Source organism: Podarcis erhardii (assembly GCF_964252035.2).
Source record: "Podarcis erhardii genome assembly, chromosome: 3".
NCBI lineage: Eukaryota > Metazoa > Chordata > Lepidosauria > Squamata > Lacertidae > Podarcis > Podarcis erhardii.
The window spans coordinates 18,288,530-18,309,457 of record NC_138507.1 but is presented as its reverse complement, the minus strand read 5'-3'; the positions used below and the strand labels follow the sequence as shown (position 1 = coordinate 18,309,457).

At 42.3% G+C, this 20,928-nt stretch overlaps 1 long non-coding RNA gene across 1 annotated transcript; it reads right to left on the bottom strand.

The window, feature by feature from the left end:
- Positions 1 to 382: 382 nt before the first annotated feature.
- LOC309339435 lies at positions 383 to 20,219 on the bottom strand. The gene is made up of 5 exons (XR_014155346.1): positions 19,963 to 20,219; positions 16,390 to 16,520; positions 13,053 to 13,281; positions 6,443 to 6,535; positions 383 to 1,552 (listed from the first exon to the last, which is right to left on the bottom strand). It is a non-coding gene; the product is annotated as an uncharacterized lncRNA (long non-coding RNA).
- Positions 20,220 to 20,928: the final 709 nt, after the last annotated feature.

Sequence of the window (20,928 nt, the reverse complement as noted above, 5' to 3'; positions counted from 1 at the left end):
CGAAGGGGCGCTGCTCAGCTCTCCCTCTCTGATGAAGCCAGGAGAGTCTTGCTCTCCTGGCTTCAGCAAAAGGAACCCGAAGCCTTCAGAGCGCAGTGGGAACTCGCGCTGCGCTCTGCAGGCTTCAGGTGGCTATCCCTGAAGCCTGGAGAGCGAGAAGGCTCGGTGCGCACCAACCCCTCTCACTCTCCAGGCTTCAGCGAAAGCAACGCGAAGCCTCCGGAGCACGGAGGGAGCGCTCGCTCCCTCTGCGCTTCGGAGGCTTCGTGTTGCTATTGCTGAAGCCAAGGAGCCTGCATTCGCTCCATAGGATGCACACACATTTCCCCTTAATTTTTGGAGGGGAAAAGTGCGTCCTATAGAGTGAAAAATACGGTAACAGCCTGGAGTTGCTTTGCCACAAAAGTCACAGAGTGGCTTTGGACATGTCACTTGTGCTCAGACCTGTCTTGACTTACAGAGTTGTTATGAGAATAAATTCTTGGGGAAAGAGTGAGATACAAATACAATCAGTACGGATTAAATGCTTCCTGTTTACAATGTCACCTTATGTCAGGGAGCCAACAAGCAGAACAGGTCATTCACAGAGCAGAGAAAGACAGTGACAAGCCATTTGACTTACAGTTAGTTTCTTTTTTAAGGAAGCAGATCAGAGGACCTATGGATACTTCTAAGGGTTGCTCCTGTCTCGATGAAGCACTTGCCTGGACTTCCCCCCTTCATTCTCTAACCCTCTGTGTCAGGCCCCTCCCTCTGTCTATGGAGAGCCCCAAGGGACCCTCTCTGTTTCTGCCTGGCTCTCTGCTCGGTGACATGCAGTAGATGCCCTATTTTGGGAGTTGGGGCGGCTTTCAGGCTGTCAGCAGAGAAGCTGTCCGGGTGGCTCTGTGGTGGAGCTGTCAAGTCTGATTCCTGTGGGCTGGGGCACTTGCCTGTTTCATCCTCTTCATCCTCCTCCAAGCTCCCAGCCTCCAGCACTTCCCAGCTCTCCCTCTCCTCTGGGTTGTGACCAGGTTCCCATCAGCAGGATCCAGGATCCAAATCATCTCTCTCTGTGCTTTCCCTGGGGGGCTCTTGGTCAGGTGACTGTTAGTTTCTGTTTGCCACTGTGCAGTGCTTTGGAGTCACAAGACTCTGTTTACATTCCAGGGATTCCAGATTGTTGGAAGTCTCACGGAAGACAAGAGACAGATGTGATGTTACTGGTTTCCTGTTCCTTTGTTTTTTCAGTTGCTCTCTGCTCTCACAGAGAGAGGATGCGTATTTCTTTTCTGTCTGTGTAGTAGAAATAAAGCATAGCGATGTAGCCATAAATCTCATCACTTCCGCGTGCTGCTTTGATTCTATGCTGAATGGGAATGTGCCTGAGCCTCATCAAAGGCTCAGGTCATTAATCACGTTGGTGGGCGATTCTGGAAGATGAGCTTTATTAGCTTGGTCGAACGGAGATTCCAACAGTGACTTCTACCACTCCTTTTCATCCAGCCAGTATCTGATACCCTAGATGAGAACCATTTGGTGTTGCCCACACTGCAAAGTCTATTCCATCAGGCTGTGAATGCATAAAGACAGGATTATTGTTGTATTGGAGGAAATATGAATTAAAATTGTGATTTATATGGATTGATAAAGGAAAATCAACTCTATTTGATTAACTGGGGAACTAGATAAAAGTCTAAGCAGGAACTGAACATGCACAGTACGTAGAAATAGGAATTGATAGAAAAATATTAGAAATTAATAAAAAGTACAGTGGTACCTCGGGTTACATACGCTTTAGGTTACATACGCTTCAGGTTACAGACTCCGCCAACCCAGAAATAGTACCTTGGGTTAAGAACTTTGCTTCAGGATGAGAATAGAAATTGCGTGGTGGCAGCAGGAGGCCCTATTAGCTAAAGTGGTGCTTCAGGCTAAGAACAGTTTCAGGTTAAGAACGGACCTCCAGAACGAATTAAGTACTTAACCCGAGGTACCTCTGTATTTTACTGTGAGCAGCAAAGAAGCAAGAGAAAAGAAGCATCTTGTAAGGGGACAGAGGGTCAACTTTTAAATTTGTGTTAAATTTGAATAAATTTGTTGTTAATTTGTTTTTAAGAATTGAAAATTAATTTAAAATAATTGGCAAAAAATATACATTTTTCCCGCAATAGATGTCTGATGTCTGATTTCTTATTTTAACTTTTTTGAGTGGCTTTATGTACAACTCTTGTGAACCGCTTTGATATTTTCTTGATGTACAGATATTTTTACAAATAATTTTTAAAAGGTTACGTAAGGATCAGATCTGCTGGGTTTGTGGAGAGAAGTGCCCATTTCCTGGCTCAAGCAGCATTCTGAAGCTAAAAGAAATCTATCCCCATTAAAAGACCAACTGCAGAAAGAGAGTCAGAGGGGAGGGTGTGTGGTTAAAAAACTCCTTTATAAATGTTTGAAGTGTTAATACCAAGAATGGCGAGACCTTACTAGTTCAGCCTGTTGGGATATTAAAAGAGTAAAGAGAGGAAATTAAAAAATGGAAAACTTAATCTGAGTATTGCCATGCAGGCTGTTTGTTCAGTCAAAACCAATTTGGACAAAGCTCTGGCACCCTACCATGCCTTCAGCCATAAATCCTGTACTGGGAGGATAAACAATTAAGGGTTTTGCACCCCAAGCTGCATGATTCCATGGCAGAATCCAGGACACAGGAGGGGAATGGATTTGAAGGGGGTTTTTCAATGGTGGTTTTGCACCTGCATCTCCAGCTTTCGCCTGAAATAAGCCATACAAAAGCAGCTACACCCTTGTGCAAATTAACTGAAACAAAGTATGTTTTCTATCCTACTCGTAATCCATTACTCAAAACAAACACGAAAAGTCAGTTGATCATTATGCTGTCGGAAGCCTGCAGCCAATAGAAGGAACAATGCGCTCGCCACAATATACTGAAGTTCTACGAAAGAGAGTTATTCCAGAGCTGGAAAAGAGGTATCCTGACTGTACTGGGATATTGCAGCAGGACTTAGCCCCCTGTCACACGTCGAAAGTGGTGGAGAAATTCATGACAGAGCAGCAAATACAGGTGCTTGATTGGCCAGGTAATTCCCCAAAAGTAAATCCCATTGAGAATTTGTAGGCTATATGCAAAAGTCGCCTCCGTGCTGTAGACTGTACGACTATGGAGAAGCTCATTCAGGCACTGATCCAAGTGGAGTACAGGGATCCGAAAATCAACAGTGACTGTTTGAAACTAGTAGACTCCATGCCATACCATGTTCAAATGCTGCTTAAAAATAGCGAAGGTCATATCCGTTACTAATGTTTGTAACGTGAGTTTTGTACATTTCTTCTTCTTTGGGGATCACTCATAGCTGAGTAAGATTGTCTTCTATAAACACAGTTTTAACAATGAGTCCATAAGTGACTGTGGAAGCCAATTCTGGATTCACACATCCTTCCATAGTGGGGACATTAGTTTCTGGGTGGGAGTTGATCACGGTGTGGATTTGCCAAGCGTGCCTTCCTGTTAGCACGTTTCTCCCTTGCATCCTGAGTTTGAGTGTCTTCAGGGCCCATGACACCTTTGGTAAAGGTTGTTCTCCAACTGGAGCACTCGCAGGCCAGTGTTTCCCAGTTGTCAGTGTTTATACTACATTTTTCTAGATTTGCCTTGAGACAGTCTTAAAACCTCTTTTGCTGACTACCAGCATTACGCTTAACATTTTAAAGTTTGGAATAGAGTAGTTGCTTTGGAAGACGATCATCAGGCATCTGCACATGACCAGTCCAACAAAGTTGACGTTGAAGAATCATTGCTTCAACACTGCTGATCTTTGCTTCTTCCAGTACACTGATATTAGTTCGCCTGTCTTTCCAAATGATTTGTAAGATTTTTCGGAGACACTGTTGATGGAATATTTCAAGGAGTTGGAGATGGCGTTTATAAGTGGTCCATGTTTCACAAGCATATGGTAAGGTTGGTAGTACAATAGCTTGGTAAACAAGCATTTTGCTTTCCCTGTGAATGTCCCAGTCCTCAAACACTCTGCACTTCAATCAGGAGAAAGCCGCACTCGCAGAGCTCAGGCGATGCTGGATTTCGGCATCAATGTTGGCCCTTATGGAAAGATAACTGCCTAGGTAGGAGAAGTTATCGACAGTTTCCAACGTTAAACCATATGATTTAGGTTTGTGGCACTGCAGAGGGGTTATTTTGTACTTGTTGGTGCAGCACTTCAGTTTTTTTGGATGTTGAGTGATAGGCCAAGCTTTTTGTAAGCTTCTGCAAAGATATTTAGGATGGTTAGGAGTTCATCCTCTGAGCATGCGCACACTACGTTGTCATCAGCATACTGAAGCTCTATCACGGAAGCTCTATTACTCTTTGCTTTCAGCCTGCTCAGATTGAAGAGCTTTCCATCTGTTCGATATATGATTTCTACTCCAGTGGGGAGTTTCCCTTCAACAAAGTGTAGAATCATGGCAATGAAAATAATTGAATATTGTTAGGGCAATAACACAACCCTGTTTAACACCTGATCCCACTGTGAATGGTTCACTTTGAGAACCATTCTTATCTGCGATTGTTGCTGTCATATTATCATGGAGGAGCCGAATGATGTTTACAAATTTATCTGGGCAGCCAATTTTCAGAAGGACAGTCCACAGGGCATTACGATTTACAGTGTCGAAAGCCTTAGTCAGGTCAATAAACGCAATATACAGGGGTTGGTTTTGCTCTCTGCATTTTTCTTGAAGCTGTCAAGCAGTGAAAATCATGTCCACTGTCCCCCTAGAAGGCCGAAAACCATTTTGGGATTCAGGAATGGTCACCTCAGGTGTTGTTACAAGACAGTTTGTTAAGATCCTTGCAAGAATTTTGCCGGCCGCAGCTAATAGAGAGATGCCTCGATAGTTTCCACAATCAGTTTTGTCACCTTTTTAAAGAGATTGATAATTTTGGCATCCCTAAAGTCTGCTGGGATTTCTTCTCTTTCCCAGATTTTTTCAATGAGCTTGTGAAGTTGTTGTGTAAGTTCAATTCTGCCCACTATGAAGATTTCGACAGGTATCCCATCAGGTCCACTGGCTTTGTTGTTTTTCATTTGGTTAATAGCTGTACACAACTCTCCCAGATTTGGAGATACTGCAAGCTCATCTCTAACTTGTTTTTGCGGAATTTGTGAGAGGACCTCAGCAGCTATAGGGGAGTTGCAGTTAAGGAGGTGTTGGTAATGTTCTTTCCAGCTCAGTGCAATAGCTTCTTTATCTTTTAGAAGTGTGGTACCATCTGCTGAGCGTTGGGGGCATATGTGATTATTTATTGGCCCATATATGGTCTTTGTGGCTTTAAAGAAACTCTGTGCATCAAGAGTGTTGGCTAAGTGCTGGATCTCTTGAGTTTTTTTATCCACCAGGTGTTTTTTAGTTCTCTGGTTCTTCTTTGAACCTCATCCTTAGCATTGGCATAGGTTATTTTCTTAGTGGCCCAGTTTCTATCTCTTTGCCAGATCTGAAAGGCCTTCCTTTTCTTGTCAATCATGCATTCAATCTCACTGTCATTCTCATCAAACCAGCCCTGGTGTTTCTTGGTTTGGTATCCAATAGTTTGTTCACACGCTGCAATAATGGATGTTTTTAGCTTGGTCCAGTGTTCCTTGATGTTATCAGGGAATTCTGGAAGCAGATGGTCCTTAAGAGTCCTTAAGCAATCCCACTTAATGGGATCTTGAAGGGCTTGAGTGTTCATTTTGTGCCTTGGTTTCCTTCCTTGAAGCCTGCATTGAGGTATAATCTTGATAGCCATTGTGGAGCGTATTAGTCAGTGATCTGTCCAGCAGTTGTCAGCGCTTATCGTAGCTCTGGCAAGGAGCACATCACGGCAATCTTTAGCACGGACAATAACATAGTCTAAGAGGTGCCAGTGGTTTGACCGAGGATTCCTCCATGAAGTTTTAATTTTTTTTTTTCTGTTGAAAGAGGGTGTTGGTAATAACAAGGTTGTGTGCTGCACATATTGTCAAAAGTAAGATTCCGTTTTGGTTGCTGTTGCCAACTCCTTCTTTCCCAATAGTCCCAGGTCACAGATCGAAATGTTGCCCAACTCTTGCATTAAAATCACCCAGGATAATAATTTTATCTTCCTTAGGCGTCTCTGATAGGACAGTATCCAGCTGAGAGTAAAATACATGTATATGTACATGTATATGTGAGTATTGTACAATAAATTACATGGTTTGTTTCAATTAATTTGCACAAGGGTGTATGCCTTTGCTTTCTTCTCTTGTTTTGGGAATGCAAAGGATGTGTTTGTTTTCTTAAGGTGACCTGTACTAAAAAGAATAAATGAAAAGCAAATGCCCAACATAGTCCTGCATGCGGTATGTTCTGAATGTCGGGCAAAGATGTTACAATCAGATTTACACAGACAATAAAATGCAGAGAATGAAAGAAGAGATACCTTAATGAATCTTCTTGTCAACACTTCATTGAGGACTGACCGTCAACTGGGCTTCCAGCTCTCAAGGTGAACACTGATGGCTAAATCATGGCTCTAGAGCTAGAAAATGAATTCTATTCAGTTCGCATTGAAAGTTGAACCAACCAGCTTTGCACTTTCTGAAACAATCTATGAACTGAAGTTTGCACTTGCTCGAATATTGTAATGCAGTTCCCCAGACAAGTAATATATACAAAAACACATAAGCTAGCACAAAGTGTGCACAGATATGTACATATTAGTGAAAATACACATTTATAAATGCTTTATATGAAAGGAAATTGCATTCCAAAAAAAGGTGTCTATTAGCAGAAATTAACGCTGGTGAATTTTCACAAGGGCCTTTAAGAAAACAAACTGGTATAGGAATGTGGAGGTCAGAACTTAAGATTGAAAACAATGAGAAACTGAAGGAAAGCAAAATGGTTGGTTTCATCCATCAGTAATGGGCTCAAAAAGAAAACTGTATCAAGAAGCTCATAGGTGACTTGCAAGAAAATGTGATGGAACGTGGATCCTCTTTTCCTTCTCATCATCCGCTGAATTCTTGTGGTACCACAAGCAATAACTTTTCTGCTGCTTTCCTCCTGGAAGCAGCAAAAAACAAACAAAACAGAAGTATACAATATGATTTGATGAATACTACCTCCGCAGATAACAGTTCCCTGTATTTCACCAAGACGGCAGTCTTTGAGATGGGGAGTGGAGATATCGCAGTGCAATCAGTGGATCAGAACTGGATTTTTGTTTTTTACTTGTAGGAGTTTTACCCCACTCTTTAGCTGGAAAGGCTGCCAGAGCAGTTTACAAAGACCACTGACAGGGCAGTTCCTGCTCTTAGGTTTACAACAGGGAACTGCCCATGCCTCTTCCTGTATTGCTGCAATTTCCTGTTGCATGCTGAGAAAGGGGCTCAGCAAGAACAAGATTGGTGAGCAAGCCGTCAGTGTCTTCACTTGCCAGCCACTTCCTAATTCTGAAATTCTGTGGAGCCCTAGCACCTTCTCTGCCTCTTCCCTACACTCTCAGCATGGTGGCAGTCCTGTGCGGACCCCACTGCATGTGGGGAATCAGCATGACAAGAGCAAGGAGAATGTGGCTCCTACTCTGCTTCAGATCTTGTGGAGGGTGTTGTGGTAGGAGTGTAGGGTGAGGTGGGGTTGTATTTGGGAGCAATTTGGATGAAGAGTGTGTGGACTAGAGAAAGCTGTAGCCAAAGGAGAGTGTTTTGCAGTGATTTAAGGGGCATGGCAAGTCGCAATAGAACCCTGGATCAGATGTTCTCCATCCCTGATATAATGAATGGCTAGAGGTTCCCTATTAACCCAACACGTTAGGTTAAAGCTGAGTATACACTTCTCTGCACCAGGAGCAATAGGAACACATTATAGCCTGATGCTGTGAATATATTTATTCAAGAAGTAAGTCTCATCCAATGGATTTGAACAGGAATTCCAGGTAAGGGTAAAACTGGGAGCAAATCCCACTGAACTCAGACACCATTATCATCATCATCATATATTATTTATGCCCCACCCATCTGGTTTCCCCAGCCACTCTGGGCGGCTCCCAACAAAATATTAAAAACACAATCAAACATCAAACATTAAAAACTTCCCTAAACAGGGCTGCCTTCAGATGTCTTCTAAAAGTCAGATAGTTGTTTATCTCCTTGACATCTGATGGGAGGGCATTCCACAGGGATCATATTCCTCTGTCACTACCAAGAAAGCCCTCTGTCTGATTCCCTGTAACCTCACTTTTTGCAGCAAGGGAACTGCCAGAAGGCCCTCAGAGATGGACCTCAGTGTCAGAGCTGGACATGCACAGGATTGCTCAGTAAATGTATCATATCATCAGAGGAATGTGATCCATTTCTTCTTTCAGCATCATAGAGCTCTTGTTAATAAATTAACAACGACTGATGGCTTGTTGAATTTCAAGTGTCATACACATATCACAAGCTCCAAAACTATTGCTGAGCCAATAGCAGACACTTCTGGTTATCAGAAAGCTCCCTGTTTTAGTAACTATGTTAACTTGAACTGGAGTTGACCTCGTCTAAAAAATAAGCCTGACATTACTTGGGTGTAATCTCACAGGTGGCATTGGAACAACAGTACAGTGAGTGCTTTGAGTATGTGAAGGTTCGTTCTGCTTAACAACCTCTCATTATGCATACACAATGCTCCTTAAAATAGACATAAAACCAGCAAAAGAATATATTTAGACAGCCAGGAAACATTTTCCAAAAGTAGGAAATAATAATAATAATAATAATAATAATAATAATAATAATAATAATATCAGTCATATCAACCACGGAGGAAAAGGCATATGGTGTGAGTCTTTTTAGAAACAGACAGGCTCCAAACCAAGGAAAGATGAAAAGTAAATCTGTTTTTGGAAATGCACCGAGTTAGATAACCTGTCAGATCAAATCAGCCTTTAAACTCCACATTTCTGTGATTACGAGAGAATACAGAGGGCAGCATCTTTTTAAGGACAGCTAAAATAAGAGTGCAGATTGGATCTGGTACTCGATTTGAACCTTTCTGTTAACAAAACTCTCCACTGTCAAAAAGCTGTCAAGGGAGTTCCTGTATTCAAACAGACAGCAATTTAAACATATCAGTAACCAGGGAACTTAGAAATATTAAAACAAGGAATATGTTTTAAGTCTATTTAGCTACTTGGGGGTGGTAAGTGTCTGTTCTTATTAAAATCTTACCACTGTTTCTCCAAACTGTCAAAATTGGAAATCTGTTGACTGATGCCGCCAAGATAACTATGGCCAACAAAATGCCTGGTGCTGGAGGTGATAGGTTTGTTACAGTTGACACCCTTGGTGGCCTTTTTAGTGCTTTAAAGAAAATGTTCTAAATTAGAATATCCTTGACATCAAGCCCACATTGCCATGTGAAACTATTTGAAATGTGTGCAAAGCACCTCTCCGGCACTGCTGTTCTGATCTGTGGATAGTTTACATGCACATTTTAGGCTGTTGCAAATCGTTACAAATGGTTGCTGAGGGCACGAGGCCCATGGTTTCTATTTAAATGGCTGCGTGTGTGGTGTTTTAAAAGTAATGTGCAACAGAAGCGTAACTTTAAAAAAAAATGGGGGATTTGGTGTTGAAAGAAACTGCAATCCGAGAGCGACATACAGAAATGAATGTCTGTGCATGCATAGTAGTTATTCTGTTATATAATAAACATTTTCATGATGTGGTTGAAGAGCAAGGGGTTAAAAAGTCCTTCAGTGCAACCCTAAGCATTGGGTTCAGTGGGGTTTATTCTTAGGAAAGCATGCATAGGATTGCAGCGTTAGCCATGCTCTTCCACCAGCCTTTGTGGAATTTGAAATAACAGACCTAGGTGGAATACAGACACACAGACACACACACACTCACACACTACTGTGAAAATGCCTTAAAAAAAAAAACTTTTGAAAAATACATGGAATTTGCCACAAGCTCATCATCGCCATCTGGTGACATATTTGTATCATGCATTTAAAACGCACTTAAAATATTATGTTTGCCCCTGTAGAGCTGAGTCCCTAGCCTGTCTAGTAGCGAGGAAGCTGACTTCATAACTTTTTCTGGTGTTTCTAAACCTTTTCAGTTGCTTCCCCCAACACTACAGAGCGATCTAGGGAGGTGGGAGGCATGGAGTCCCATTGTGACTCCAGCCATCAGGTCCAAAAAGAGTTGTAGTCCAACAACATCTGAATAGCACCAGGTTGGCTACTTCTGCTATAGAATCACCCACAGGACTTGCCAGCTCTTGCTTCATAAGGAAAACCAGCTCCCGAGTATGTATTATACCTGGATATCAGGGCAGCCAGAAGCAAAAGCGGAAATGGTTCCTGCACCTTTAATAGTCATGCAAAAGAAGGAATTTCAGCAAGTGGAATTGTCATGCAAGCTGAAATTCTTTATTCTATGCACTTATTAAAGGAGCAGGAGCCTTGTGCTATTTTCCACCTTGTTATCCTACTGGATAAGGGACGCTGGTGGCGCTGTGGGTTTAACCACAGAGCCTAGGACTTGCCGATCAGAAGGTCGGCGGTTCGAATCCCCGCGATGGGGTGAGCTCCTGTTGCTCGGTCCCTGCTCCTGCCAACCTAGCAGTTCGAAAGCACGTCAAAGTGGAAGTAGATAAATAGGTACCGCTCCGGCAGGAAGGTAAGCGGCATTTCCGTGCACTGCTCTGGTTTGCCAGAAGCGGCTTAGTCATGCTGGCCACATGACCCAGAAGCTGTATGCCGGCTCCCTCGGCCAATAAAGCGAGATGAGCACCGCAACCCCAGAGTCAGTCATGACTGGACCTAATGGTCAGCGGTCCTTTTACCTTTTATCCTACTGGATATTGGAGTGCATACATTTCTCCAATGAAAAGAGGGATGTCCTGTTGTTGTTGTTGTTGTTGTTGTTGTTGTTGTTGTTGTTATCATTTAAACTAGGTTGCCCCAGCCACTCTGGGCAGCTTCCAACATATATAAAAACCTAATAAAACATTAAACTTTTTAAAAAAAAAAATACCTTTCCTATACTGGGCTGCCTTCAGACGGTTCGGGGGTCAAATAACTCCATACTCTCCAACATTTCTCTGATGAAAAACAGAGGTGTCCTAAGGAAAATCAGGGCATTCTGGGATCAAATCAGAAATCAGGACAGCTTCTGTATATCTGGGACTGTCCCTGGAAAATAGGGACATTTGGAGACATTGAGAAAGGTCTGAGGAGCAGGATCACAGCCTTATTTCAGCTGCAGGAGTGGCTAGCTTTGCTCAGGTTCCTTCCAGCCGAAGGAGTCGTGCTTGTCTTTTGAATTTCAAGTGGACACTCTTACGCGAAGTCCAGTTGTTGTTGCCCAAGCTGATTTTCATCAGATTTATGCAAGGCCCCTGGGGATTTTATTGGCAAAGCACCATTAACTGCTGCACATTTCGTTTAAGTAGGCAACTCTTTGTTACCTCAGTGTCCCAGGATACTAGACACACAAAGGCAAGGGGACCCTGGAGGCCCATTAAGCTGATTCCATTTACCTCACGGCTGTCTTTCGGCACATTTGTTCCATCAGGAAGTGCTTCTGCGTCGGAGCTCTGGTCCAGCTTTGTTTGTTTGTGTTTACAGTACACAGGGCGGCACATAAACAAAGGGAAGTCGGGCTCACTTTCTGTCTCTGCAAAACCTTAGTTAAACATCAGGGAACAGAAGTGTGGTCCGTCCTTTTATTTATTTGTGGTTCTTTTAAGTGATGCCCAGAGACCTACATTTCATGGTTGTTTGAAAGTTTATATAACAGTGGGAAGCTGTTAAACAGCAGTTTACCTTCACTTTTTCTTTAACGTGTAAAAGGTTTAGGGTTAGCACTCGTTTTGCCGTATTATTTCAGGCACTGCTTAACGCTTCACAGTTTAGTTGTCCCCACCCCCATCTTTTGGATATTGTGTTTCATATAAGTAAGTACAGAGAACTAACATTTAGTCAAGTCGAATGGCGTTCTTAGCCATTCCGCTTCAAAGCTCTGGTGAAAATCAAATGCAAAAAAGAAAGAGTCAAATTTTCAGGCTGCTTTTGGAAACACACTTACTGCAGAGTAAATCCCACTGAAGTCAGTGGGACTTTCATCCAAGTAAACATTCTTGGGATTGGGCTGTTAAGCCTTCTCATACAATTCCTAAAAGAACACACATTTCTATCCCAACATTTGCAAAATATTCTGCCATCATTTTAATATGTTACGCCTCACATGAATAATTCATGTTTGCTTTGTTTTATAAAATGTTTTCAATTATAGACCAAAACAAGTTTAGAATATTTGCTATTTAATTGCTCCCACACAAAAAGGTCGACCCATATCTTTAAAAAGTGTTGCATTTTCCAAAACACCTCCAGGTACTCTCCAATGACAGTAGGCTTTGAATATTGTTTTTCCCCCTCTCCTATCTGTATCTAAAAATGGGAGCATTAAATATTCTAAATGACTAGTTGGCCCAATAAAATGTTTAATTTCACCTCTCCTTTGGTTTCTGAACTGCAATCTCACATTTTATAAGATTTCCTTTTAGGCTTTCTGTATTATTTTGACAGTAACATTTTTTTCCCTCTCTGTAACATTCTGTGTATTCTTCTCAGAACAGAAAGTTATCTCTAAGAATAAAATGTTAAAAGTCAAGTATTTATTCCATCCAGGCATTTGAAGTTCCAGCTCATCAGGTCATTTTTAAGGCTTTGCCAAGGAGATTTTGCTCAGCATTTCTTATAGGCTTCTAGCTAATAAAAAACATATTAATGATGATTAAGCAGTGATCAAAAATGTAATATCTTCTTTCAGTACGTAAACTAGTCCCCCAACCCAACCCACAGATTATGAAACATGTTTTGTCCTTGTCCATCCAGCATGAAACCAATTACTAGGAAGGGCTTTCCCCCCACCCAAGTGGGATATCAGAAACAGTAAGTAAAATAAAATCCAGCAATTTTGTTGCATAAGAAATAAGGGATATTATACTAAGGCAATTAAGACTTCAAAGTGATAGTTTTCTTTGCATTCTATACTTACCTATACACATTTATCATTCCACTTAGTTGGACTTCTTTCCGAGTTAAATTGACTTCAGTGTTAAGTGTGTATATGGAAGGGATGCATAACAGGTATAGGTGTACAGGGTTGTGTTGTAATACATAGATTAACCATAGATAGGGAGACAAAACAGCAAACAAACTCCGGTGGTTCATGTTGTCTCATGACTTGATACACCAATTCACAGGAACCAGAAGTGGAGAACTCTCTGAAAATGAGATTTATTTCAAGTTTTAGAATTTCTCTACAAATGGGTTAGTACAGGATATAACTGTAATAATACCAAGCACACATCCTTTAATCTGTCTAAAAATTGACCTGAACATTAGTGATAGCTGTTATTCTTCATAGCACAATGTTTTACTAGAGACAGCTTTTGAAAACAGTGTTGCGATACCCTGAAGTGACACTTACCTTTGTACTAAAGCCATGGTTTGCCTCAGCATGACATGTGAACCAAGTTATACTATGAGCTGAAATCCTGTTTTCCAGACCATGGGTGAGTCATGCAAAATTAATTTGACATTTCCAATCTGATTATTTCCTACGGAGTATATATGAAGTGTGAATCTCGAAGTTAAACGTTCACAGAATTGCTCTGTTAAGGAGGGAAGAAGTCTGCTATCTTTGCTACCTATCATTTATTTCAAGAAATGTCTTCTCAGTTAAAAATAAAAACTCTGACAATTCAATTTACCATTTCCGTCCATGTTTGACTATTAAATTATTAGATATATTGAAATATTGCAATGGCTTGGAGCTCCCCCTTTAGTTCATTTCCATTTGGGGGGGGGGATATTGTATTTAACAATATCTTAAAATTCTGAAGTCTGAAACTAATGCTATGGGCACTAAACCTCACAAAACCTTCTGCATCAATTATAGAAAACCAACCAAAGTGCATTGAATATATACATATGCAGCAATTTTCCCTAAATGTTATATGTTATTTTCCTCATCATAGCACTAAATATACCAGGCATGTGACAGCTAAAACAAGTTCGCAAACTAAAAGAAGATTACCATGTTGTGAAATTCCAGGTCGAGCTTCTGTAAGATTTAGCAGTTCTCTAAACTGCAGAAATCAAATCAGATGCCAGTCACAACCGATAAAAAAAATGGCACTTGTGGATCATCTGTATCATACAATCTTAATCTTAACCAACAGTTTTGCCCATTTACAAATTCCTATAACTACATTTTTCTTCTTTAAAGAACTGGAGGACTGGTGTGTGTTTTTTCCAGTTGTTGAATTGGTTATCGGTTGTTCCTAAGAAAATCCCACATACATTGGGAATATTAGAAAGTATTCTCTGGATCACAAAACCTTAATTAACATAGTCCCTTAATGCAGTGAACCCTGAAGCAGTTGCCAAGGCACTATTTAAATAAAAGTCCCACCTCTCTTCCTCAGGCAAAGCTTGTTTGGAAGTTTCTCAAACCTAGCTCCTTTCCCCCCCATTTTGCCTTTCTATTTCCCTGCTTCCTAGCCCAAGTCTTTTGGCCAGATGGCAGGTGTGCGTGTGCATGTTGTTTTAAAGTGTGCCTTGGATGTGAGACAGCTGGTAAGCACTACCTTAATGTTTTGCTTATTGATGAACAGAACAATCCTATGCTGGTTTGTTGGAAAACAAGTTCCAGTAAGTTCAATGGGTCTTACTCTAGGACAGGGGTCCTCAAACTAAGCTCCGCGGGCCAAAACAATGTCTTCTTTCTGTTGACTGGGCTGAGGGTAACAGGACCTGAAGTCTATAGTGCAGGATACCAACAGCCTAGAAAGTCACCCCAGGGGTCCCAGAGCATTGGACGGTCATCTCCAAGCCATGCCAAGGCACAAGTGCTTTGGGTATATAATAATATAATAATAATAATTTATTATTTATACCCCGCCCATCTGGCTGAGTTTCCCTAGCCACTCTGGGCGGCTTCCAATCGAGTGTTAAAAACAATAAAGCATTAAATATTAAAAACTTCCCTAAACAGGGCTGCCTTCTGATGTCTTTTAAAGATAAGATAGCTGCTTATTTCCTTCACATCTGAAGGGAGGGCGTTCCACATGGCGGGCGCCACTACCGAGAAGGCCCTCTGTCTGGTTCCCTGTAACCTCACTTCTCACAATGAGGGAACTGCCAGAAGGCCCTCAGAGCTGGATCTCAGTGTCCGGGCTGAACGATGGGGGTGGAGATGCTCTTTCAGGTATACAGGACTGAGACCATTTAGGGCTTTAAAGGTCAGCACCAACACTTTGAATTGTGTTCAGAAACTTACTGGGAGCCAATGCAGATCTCTCAGGACCGGTGTTATGTGGTCCCGGCAGCCACTCGCAGTCACCAGTCTAGCTGCCGCATTCTGGATTAATTGCAGTTTCTGGGTCACCTTCAAAGGTAGCCCCACATAGAGCGCATTGCAGTAGTCCAAGCGGGAGATAACTAGAGCTTGCACCACTCTGGTAAGGCAGTCCGCAGGCAGGTAGGGTCTTAAGGGGGAGCCGTAGTTAGTGGTTTGGCATGGAGGGCAGCTATTCAAAGCAGGGGAATAAAACCTCCCCCTGGGATCCCCTTCTGGGGGTCCTTTGGGTGCTTCCCAGCACAACTCGCAGGCCCCACCAACAGTCTGGCCCCCAACAGTGTCTGAGGAACAGTGAACCGGCCCCCTGTTTAAAAAGTTTGAGGGCCCCTGCTCTAGCAAGTATGCTTAGGATTGCAGCCTTAGCTCTAATGTTAAAATATTTAACTGTCTGCTTCCATAAATATGAAGTAGCACATCAGGGAAGTTCAGGGAAGTTTTTAATGGTTGATGTTGTATTGTGTTTTTAATATTTTGTTGGGAGCCGTCTGGAGTGGCTGGGACATCCCAGTCAGATGGGCGGCATGTTGTTGTTGTTGTTGTTGTTGTTGTTGTTGTTGTTGTTGTTGTCGTCGTCGTCATTGTCATCGTCATCGTCATCATCATCATCATCATCATATTGGAATGTGGTGGTTGTTTAATATTGTGAGTGATCTCAGGGGGCAGAGAAGTGATCTGTTAATATTACAAATAACCAAAGACAGAAATAATGACAGGAATATCGCTTTTTCTATTAAAAAAAATAATTAACAAGTTGGTTAGAAGAAAAGTCCAGCAGAAGCATGCATTTCAGCAACATCTTTACATTTCTGTCACTGGTATATGGATAGCTTGCAGCAGAGCTCTCATATGTTTAGCATTGCTGCCTGCGTGCCTTTAAAACTTCAGCAGATAGACTGCTGAAACACAGAAACACATTCTGCCTGACCATTTTTTATTTTGTAGCTCAGGGATCTAGATTTTAACTCACCAATGCTGCAGAATTTGGTAGCTAAACAAGGTGGTTGTGGGGGGGTTGAGAGGGGGGTGTCGCTCACCAATTCTTCTCCCAAGTGTGCTCTTGTTTACTTCACGTGTGGTCAAATGGCGCCTCCTACCTGCCTTTCAAAACAAAGTTTGAAATTATCCAGAATTCCTCCTGCAATCACTAAGAAAGATTCCTGACATCCAAGCTACCCTTACTACCGTTTGTTTTTGCTTCATGAGTCCTCAGTTTCTTCCTTTCCCCTCCCCCTTAAGCAATATATTCATAGGTTGGACACAATATCCCCTAATACAAAAGAAAGGGGGGAAACCCAACCATTTTACAACACAAAATCAGAACACAAAGTGTCTGAAGCAGTCCTCTTAATTCACTCACCAAAAGTTATTTCCTTCTTTTGTTGTATGAGATACCCATCTCTACCCATAGTCAGGATTTGATGCTCATCGCCTCCTACATTCTGAACAAAGGAGAGATGGACAGAGCTTCTCTCTGCAAGCAAACATGGTGGTGGATAATGCAGTTGCCTCCCCGCACCCTCATTGATGATATGGTTGGTGTTAGTCAGCGATGCCTGCACTATTTTGTGGTTCTGTTGTTTTTCACCTGCTCTTTTCAATGCAGTGGCCATTTTATATATGTGTGTGTGTTTTTTTAAAAAAAACATTTAGGTACTGCTAACTTTAGGCGCTGTGGTCTAAACCACTGAGTCTAGGGCTTGCCGATCGGAAGGTCTGCAGTTTGAACGCCCATTGTTCAGTCCCTGCTCCTGCCCACCTAGCAGTTCAAAAGCATGTCACATGCAAGTAGATAAACAGGTACCGCTCTGGCAGGAAGGTAAAGGCATTTCCTTGTGCTGCTCTGGTTCGCCAGAAGCGGCTTAGTCATGCTGGCCACATGACCCGGAAAAACTGTCTGCAGACAAATATCAATTCCCTTGGCCTTATAGAGTGAGATGAGCGCGCAACCCCAGAGTCGTCCGTGACTGGACCTAACGGTCAGGGGTACCTTTAGCTTTACCTTTAACTCATATAAATTAGAGTGGTTCACAGCAATATGTGTGCACAATACAACATAAAGCACCATTTTTAAAAAGTAGAAAATAATAATTAAAATGACTCGCTAATCAAAGTTTTAAACATCTGCATAGGTACTGATTACCTCGAAAAGGTGCAGAACACTGTAAACAATTAAAAACATTGGCAGGATTTTAACAACACTTGTGATGTAACAAGAACTATGGTATAAATTGAATATTAAAGATAAATAGAGAACTTTATAGGATGCAGGTGGGAAAAGATTAATAATGGAACAAATGGAAGGGTGGAGGGAAGTCTAAAGATTCAGAAAATCCTATATTTTTATGATTATGTTTGATGTTTGAATGTAAATGTTAAATGTAAATACGAATAAAAGATTTTTACAAAAATAGAGAGAATATCTCAAAAAGGCACTCAAGAGCCACTTGAAAGTCAGAATTGAGGGTGCCTCCAAATCTCTGCCAGAAGAGTGTTCCACACTATGGAGCTGGTGACACTAAATGTCTGACTTCTAATTGAGGCCAGTTGGGACCCTGCAACATAGGGAACAACTGTAACACTATGCACATTCCCACAAGTTAGTTTGCATTATGCCACATTCCCATGGCAGCCATCCATGGCAGCCATTTTTTTATGGCATGCTCCCCTCATGGCAGCCATTTTGTGACTGGAACCCACGGCACTTCCTCAAAATTCCAAATGTGCCCACTAGTCCACAAAAGGCTGACGACCCCTGACCTAGCCAATTAGAAGACCTCTAGCCATCCTGGATGGATTCTTAGCCAGAAACGAAAGTAAATTATTTTAGCCAGAAACAAAAGTAAGACGGTGGCTTCCGGGTATATCCAGGAAAGAAGGAAATCCATTACTTTTCCCAATTTAAGAGTACAATCTTATGCACTGTTAAGTACTGTTCAAATATGTGGAGCTATGGGTTTCAAATACATAAAGCGACCAATGCAGGCAGTGCAGGATTTCACCTCAAGCAGTAAGATGTGATGTGCACCCTCTGGACCTATAAGAACATATGGGACTATCCCTGCCCCCCTTGATGCTTGGTATGGGCAACAGCCATTTTCATTCCATGAGCACCTTTATAAAAACAGAAAGTGCATCTCATTTTCCTCCTGTATCTCATTTTTAGTGTTGTTTCTTTGGCTGCACCACAGCCATGCTACTTATTACCCACCAAAACACACACCCTACCTGCAATTCCTAGTTAAAAAGGACCTTGGAACTTATCAACCTGTAACATGTGCCCATTTACCTAGGAGTAAGCACTACTGAACACAATGCGACTTACATCTAAGAGGACAGATTTGTTGTTGTTTAGTCGTTTAGTCGTGTCCGACTCTTCGTGACCCCATGGACCAGAGCATGCCAGGCACTCCTGTCTTCCACTGCCTCCAGCAGTTTGGACAAACTCATGCTGGTAGCTTCGAGAACACTATCCAACCATCTTGTCCTCTGTCATCCCCTTCTCCTTGTGCCCTCCATCTTTCCCAACATCAGGGTCTTTTCCAGGGAGTCTTCTCTTCTCATGACTATTGGAGCCTCAGCTTCACGATCTGTCCTTCCAGTGAGCAGTCAGGGCTGATTTCCTTCAGAATGGATAGGTTTGATCTTCTTGCTGTCCATGGGACACTCAAGAGTCTCCTCTAGCACCATAATTCAAAAGTATCAATTCTTCGGTGATCAGCCTTCTTTATGGTCCAGCTCTCACTTCCATACATCACTACTGGGAAAACCATAGCTTTAACTATACGGACCTTTGTCGGCAAGGTGATGTCTCTGCTTTTTAAGATGCTATCTAGGTTTGTCATTGCTTTTCTTCCAAGAAGCATGTGCCTTTTAATTTTGTGACTGGTGTCACCATCTGCAGTGATCATGGAGCCCAAGAAAGTAAAATCTTTCACTACCTCCATTTCTTCCCCTTCTATTTGCCAGGAGAGGACAGATTTAGGTTTGCTCTTTTAATTTGGAAGCTGCTTTAGGGGCCCTTTTTAGAACCCAAAGGGAAGGCATACATTCTCTCTCCTCTGTTTTCTGGTTTAATTTTTCAATCTTCTGATTTCTTTGTATCCATTGTCCCCTTAAAAAACCCCCAAAACCTCTTTACCTTAGGTATGGCTGTGTCTCTTTTAGCTATCCTACAGCATATGAGAAAGGTTGCTATTAACAATAATCACTTTGGTATTTTCTTTTTATATTGGAAACCGGATAAATAACTTAACCGGTGCTTTTATCTTTAAGGTGTTGAGGTAATATTTTATAGTCTGGCTGCCTGGAGCTTTAGATCCCTTTTCTACACACACACACACACACACACTTTGGTCATGATGGAAGTGAAAGAGAACAGAATTGACGCCCATCTCTGTTTCGTTCTCAGCTGCACCAGCCACATGTTCCCTTTTACTCATTTCTGGTCCAGCTCTCATGTCACCTGTTGGAAGAAAACAATCAGGCTGCCTTTGTAATGACAGGTCACGTCTTTGAAGCCATTTGAATTGCAGCTTCTTACCTTAGGCCTGTGCCAGAAGCCCCCATTCAGACCAGTCGGCAGGCATCAGTAGCTGGCTTTGCTATACTCCAAAGCTTCAAATTAAATTGCTGTTGAGGCTCCGTGACATAAATTAAGAACAGAAAAACCAGTTTCATGCTCCCAGCTCTGAAGGAATCAGCAAACGGTTTCTGGTTTTTGGCAGCCTGCTGTTTGCAACTTAGGGGGAGGGGGGAGGGAAGGGAGGGGGGGAAGTGGTAGCAAAGCGAACCACACATCCACCTTGTGTTTTATAACCCCCGTACAGACTAAGACATCTTGTAGGCACATGCCTGAATATTATTATTGGTGGCTCAGCTCCCGCAACTATGGCACAGCCCTCTAGCGCCAGCTGCCCCAAGGGGCTGCTTGAAAAGTAGCAAGAGATGTCAGCTAATGGAATTTTGACTGCAGCTAATAATACCTGGATTTCGAGTTTGGCCGCAGACCTGCCAAGGTGCCAGTGAAGTCAGCTCTGGCAAACATGATGGCCCTGCAATTACCGTCTTTTTGAGGGGCTCGGAAAGCAGCGTGCATTTTCATCTCTGCTCCCGTGGCGTTATCTACAAAGCAGAACAGCTGTTGACTGGCGTGACAGAGTTTTGCAACGTGTCCATCTGCAGAGACAAAATTTTCTTGTCTTGTTCCAAGCAGGCACTGGGACGCATCCAGAGAACCTATAACTGACATGCCCCATTAGTCAAAGAACATCCCACTAAAATTAGCAACAGCTTTTCATCCCCCAAGGCCTTGTGGCTTGGTCCATATGTACAACACACACACACACACACAATTCCCCCTCCCTCTCTCTCTTCTTGGCATCCAACCTCCTTTTTCCGGTACTTTGGTTCAGGCCATCATGAGCCCAGCAGCAGGTGGCTTTTGTTGCTCTACAGCTCATATCCTTGACAGTTACTGCATTTACACTAGATTCCTAGATTCAAACAT